General features: G+C 63.9%; 1 non-coding gene across 1 annotated transcript; it reads right to left on the reverse strand.

Annotated features, from left to right (window-relative positions):
• Positions 1-2,049: 2,049 nt before the first annotated feature.
• On the reverse strand, positions 2,050-2,168 carry LOC142006032 (5S ribosomal RNA). The gene has a single exon (XR_012643181.1). It is a non-coding gene; the product is annotated as a 5S ribosomal RNA (ribosomal RNA).
• Between the last annotated feature and the right edge of the window lie 2,832 nt (positions 2,169-5,000).

Genomic DNA, 5,000 nt, shown 5'->3' on the forward strand with positions numbered 1-5,000 from the left:
CTCCGCAGCTTTCAGCGGGGGTTGACCTGGTGGCCGATTCGCTCCCCGGGCACCAGGTCAACCTCCACTGCTTTCAGCGGGGGTTGACCTGGTGGCCGATTCCCTCCCCGGGCACCAGGTCAACCTCCGCTGCTTTCAGCGGGGGTTGACCTGGTGGCCGATTCCCTCCCGGGGCACCAGGTCAACCTCCGCTTCTTTCAGCGGGGGTTGACCTGGTGGCCGATTCGCTCCCCGGGCACCAGGTCAACCTCCGCTGCTTTCAGCGGGGGTTGACCTGCTGGCCGATTCGCTCCCCGGGCACCAGGTCAACCTCCGCTGCTTTCAGCGGGGGTTGACCTGGTGGCCGATTCCCTCCCCGGGCACCAGGTCAACCTCCGCTGCTTTCAGCGGGGGTTGACCTGGTGGCCGATTCCCTCCCTGGGCACCAGGTCAACCTCCGCTTCTTTCAGCGGGGGTTGACCTGGTGGCCGATTCGCTCCCCGGGCACCAGGTCAACCTCCGCTGCTTTCAGCGGGGGTTGACCTGGTGGCCGATTCCCTCCCCGGGCACCAGGTCAACCTCCGCTGCTTTCAGCGGGGGTTGACCTGGTGGCCGATTCGCTCCCCGGGCACCAGGTCAACCTCCGCTGCTTTCAGCGGGGGTTGACCTGGTGGCCGATTCCCTCCCCGGGCACCAGGTCAACCTCCGCTGCTTTCAGCGGGGGTTGACCTGGTGGCCGATTCGCTCCCCGGGCACCAGGTCAACCTCCGCTGCTTTCAGCGGGGGTTGACCTGGTGGCCGATTCGCTCCCCGGGCACCAGGTCAACCTCCGCTGCTTTCAGCGGGGGTTGACCTGGTGGCCCATTCGCTCCCCGGGCACCAGGTCAACCTCCGGTGCTTTCAGCGGGGGTTGACCTGGTGGCCGATTCGCTCCCCGGGCACCAGGTCAACCTCCGGTGCTTTCAGCGGGGGTCGACCTGGTGGCCGATTCCCTCCCCGGGCACCAGGTCAACCTCCGGTGCTTTCAGCGGGGGTTGACCTGGTGGCCGATTCCCTCCCCGGGCACCAGGTCAACCTCCGGTGCTTTCAGCGGGGGTTGACCTGGTGGCCGATTCGCTCCCCGGGCACCAGGTCAACCTCCGCTGCTTTCAGCGGGGGTTGACCTGGTGGCCCATTCGCTCCCCGGGCACCAGGTCAACCGCACCCTTTTTCGGCCGCCTTCGCCTCCAAATTTTTCCCCCCGTTTCCTTGCCCACTCCTCGGTCACTTCATACGCCCTCCCCCTTACATCCACCGTACGCAACACCTCCACCGGGCTTAATAGTCCACAACCGGGACCCAGGGCCTTCCCCGCTCTCAACAACCTCCACCCACGGTCCCCCTCCACCGGGCTTAATAGTCCACAACCGAGACCCAGGGCCTTCCCCGCTCTCAACAACCTCCACCCACGGTCCCCCTCCACCGGGCTTAATAGTCCACAACCGGGACCCAGGGCCTTCCCCGCTCTCAACAACCTCCACCCACGGTCCCCCTCCACCGGGCTTAATAGTCCACAAGCGAGACCCAGGGCCTTCCCCGCTCTCAACAACCTCCACCCACGGTCCCCCTCCACCGGGCTTAATAGTCCACAACCGAGACCCAGGGCCTTCCCCGCTCTCAACAACCTCCACCCACGGTCCCCCAAGACGCACGTTCCAAGCCTTAACCCTCAGACCATCCACCCCCCCTGGGGGGGACCCCACACCCACCTGACCCCAACTCACTCCCACCAAAAACACCACCACCGCCACCGCCTCAACGGCCTGCCCCACCCAGCACTCCCACACACACACCTGCCCCACCAACGCTCCACACACGCTTTCTTCCCTCTCCCCGACCCGACCCAAGCCATCGCACCGCACCGGGTGAGGGCCTAAGCTTCCTCGCCCGCCCCCCCGCCCCCGACACGCAGGCAGGCAGAGGGAAAGGCCTCAGCGCCCCCCAGGACCGTCGCGCCGCCTTGGCCTCACGGCTTCCCTGCTCCCGCACGGCAGACACACGCCCCGCTCTACCCCCGCTGGGGCCAAAAGCTGCCTACGGCACCTGGGATTCCCAGGCGGTCACCCATCCAGGTACTAGCCAGGCCCGGGACGGTTTACCTTCCGAGATCGGACGAGATCGGGGGCATTCGGTCCGGTATGGCCGTAGGCCCCCGCCTCCCCGGGCTTTAGCGTCAGCAGCCTGGCCTCAGTCAGCCGGGCCCAAACAATTAACCCGGAGGCCGGGCCGAGGGAAAACTTCCTCCGAGCCGGCCCAAGGGGAAGGGAGGACGAGGACGCCGGGCCCGGGAGGTGACAGGACGTGCACGTCAGACCCGGGAAGCTGTGCGCCCCGAGGTTAACCCCCGGGCCGGGGCGGGGAGAGAAAAATGTTCTAAGTCCGGTAGGGACAGCAGGTCAACCCCGGTCCGAGGCGGGGAGAGAAATTTTCCAAGTCCGGCAGGGACAGCAGGTCAACCCCGGCCGCCGTAGCAGAGGTTGACCTGGTGTCCGATTCGCTCCCCGGGCACCAGGTCAACCTCGGGCGCTTTAGCGGAGGTTGACCTGGTGTCCGATTCGCTCCCCGGGCACCAGGTAAACCGTGGCCGCTTTCAGCGGAGGTTGACCTGGTGGCCGATCCCCTCCTGGGGCTCCAAGTCCGGCAGGGACAGCAGGTCAACCCCGGCCGCTTTAGCAGAGGTTGACCTGGTGTCCGATTCGCTCCCCGGGCACCAGGTAAACCGTGGCCGCTTTCAGCGGAGGTTGACCTGGTGGCCGATCCCCTCCTCGGGCTCCAAGTCCGGCAGGGACAGCAGGTGAACCCCGGCCGCTTTAGCAGAGGTTGACCTGGTGTCCGATTCGCTCCCCGGGCACCAGGTAAACCGTGGCCGCTTTCAGCGGAGGTTGACCTGGTGGCCGATCCCCTCCTGGGGCTCCAAGTCCGGCAGGGACAGCAGGTCAACCCCGGCCGCTTTAGCAGAGGTTGACCTGGTGTCCGATTCGCTCCCCGGGCACCAGGTAAACCGTGGCCGCTTTCAGCGGAGGTTGACCTGGTGGCCGATCCCCTCCTCGGGCTCCAAGTCCGGCAGGGACAGCAGGTCAACCCCGGCCGCTTTAGCAGAGGTTGACCTGGTGTCCGATTCGCTCCCCGGGCACCAGGTAAACCGTGGCCGCTTTCAGCGGAGGTTGACCTGGTGGCCGATCCCCTCCTCGGGCTCCAAGTCCGGCAGGGACAACAGGTCAACCCCGGTCCCAGGCTGGAGAGAAAAATTTTCTAAGTCCGGCAGGGACAGCAGGTCAACCCCGGCCGCTTTAGCAGAGGTTGACCTGGTGTCCGATTCGCTCCCCGGGCACCAGGTCAACCTCTGGCGCTTTAGCAGAGGTTGACCTGGTGTCAGATTCGCTCCCCGGGCACCAGGTCAACCTCGGGCGCTTTAGCAGAGGTTGACCTGGTGTCCGATTCGCTCCCCGGGCACCAGGTAAACCGTGGGCGCTTTCAGCGGAGGTTGACCTGGTGGCCGATTCCCTCCTCGGGCTCCAAGTCCGGCAGGGACAGCAGGTCAACCCCGGTCCCAGGCGGGGAGAGAAAAAATTTCAAAGTCCGGCAGGGACAACAGGTCAACCCCGGTCCCAGGCTGGAGAGAAAAATTTTCTAAGTCCGGCAGGGACAGCAGGTCAACCCCGGCCGCTTCAGCTGAGGTTGACCTGGTGTCCGATTCGCTCCCCGGGCACCAGGTAAACCGTGGCCGCTTTCAGCGGAGGTTGACCTGGTGGCCGATCCCCTCCTGGGGCTCCAAGTCCGGCAGGGACAACAGGTCAACCCCGGTCCCAGGCGGGAGAGAAAAATTTTCTAAGTCCGGCAGGGACAACAGGTCAACCCCGGTTCCGAGCGGGAGAGAAAAATTTTCTAAGTCCGGCAGGGACAACAGGTCAACCCCGGTCCCAGGCGGCAGAGAAAAATTTTCTAAGTCCGGCAGGGACAACAGGTCAACCCCGGTCCCAGGCGGCAGAGAAAAAATTTCTAAGTCCGGCAGGGACAACAGGTCAACCCCGGTCCCAGGCGGCAGAGAAAAAATTTCTAAGTCCGGCAGGGACAACAGGTCAACCCCGGTCCCGGGCGGGAGAGAAAAATTTTCTAAGTCCGGCAGGGACAACAGGTCAACCCCGGTCCCAGGCGGCAGAGAAAAAATTTCTAAGTCCGGCAGGGACAACAGGTCAACCCCGGTCCCAGGCGGGAGAGAAAAAATTTCTAAGTCCGGCAGGGACAACAGGTCAACCCCGGTCCCAGGCGGCAGAGAAAAATTTTCTAAGTCCGGCAGGGACAACAGGTCAACCCCGGTCCCAGGCTGGAGAGAAAAAATTTCTAAGTCCGGCAGGGACAGCAGGTCAACCCCGGCCGCTTCAGCTGAGGTTGACCTGGTGTCCGATTCGCTCCCCGGGCACCAGGTAAACCGTGGCCGCTTTCAGCGGAGGTTGACCTGGTGGCCGATCCCCTCCTGGGGCTCCAAGTCCGGCAGGGACAACAGGTCAACCCCGGTCCCAGGCGGGAGAGAAAAATTTTCTAAGTCCGGCAGGGACAACAGGTCAACCCCGGTTCCGAGCGGGAGAGAAAAATTTTCTAAGTCCGGCAGGGACAACAGGTCAACCCCGGTACCGGGCGGGAGAGAAAAAATTTCTAAGTCCGGCAGGGACAACAGGTCAACCCCGGTCCCAGGCTGGAGAGAAAAAATTTCTAAGTCCGGCAGGGACAACAGGTCAACCCCGGTCCCAGGCTGGAGAGAAAAAATTTCTAAGTCCGGCAGGGACAACAGGTCAACCCCGGTCCCAGGCTGGAGAGAAAAAATTTCTAAGTCCGGCAGGGACAACAGGTCAACCCCGGTCCCAGGCGGGAGAGAAAAATTTTCCAAGTCCGGCAGGGACAACAGGTCAACCCCGGTCCCAGGCGGCAGAGAAAAAATTTCTAAGTCCGGCAGGGACAACAGGTCAACCCCGGTCCCAGGCGGG

This window comes from Carettochelys insculpta, unplaced genomic scaffold (genome assembly GCF_033958435.1).
Source record: "Carettochelys insculpta isolate YL-2023 unplaced genomic scaffold, ASM3395843v1 scaffold_0038, whole genome shotgun sequence".
Classification (NCBI taxonomy): domain Eukaryota; kingdom Metazoa; phylum Chordata; order Testudines; family Carettochelyidae; genus Carettochelys; species Carettochelys insculpta.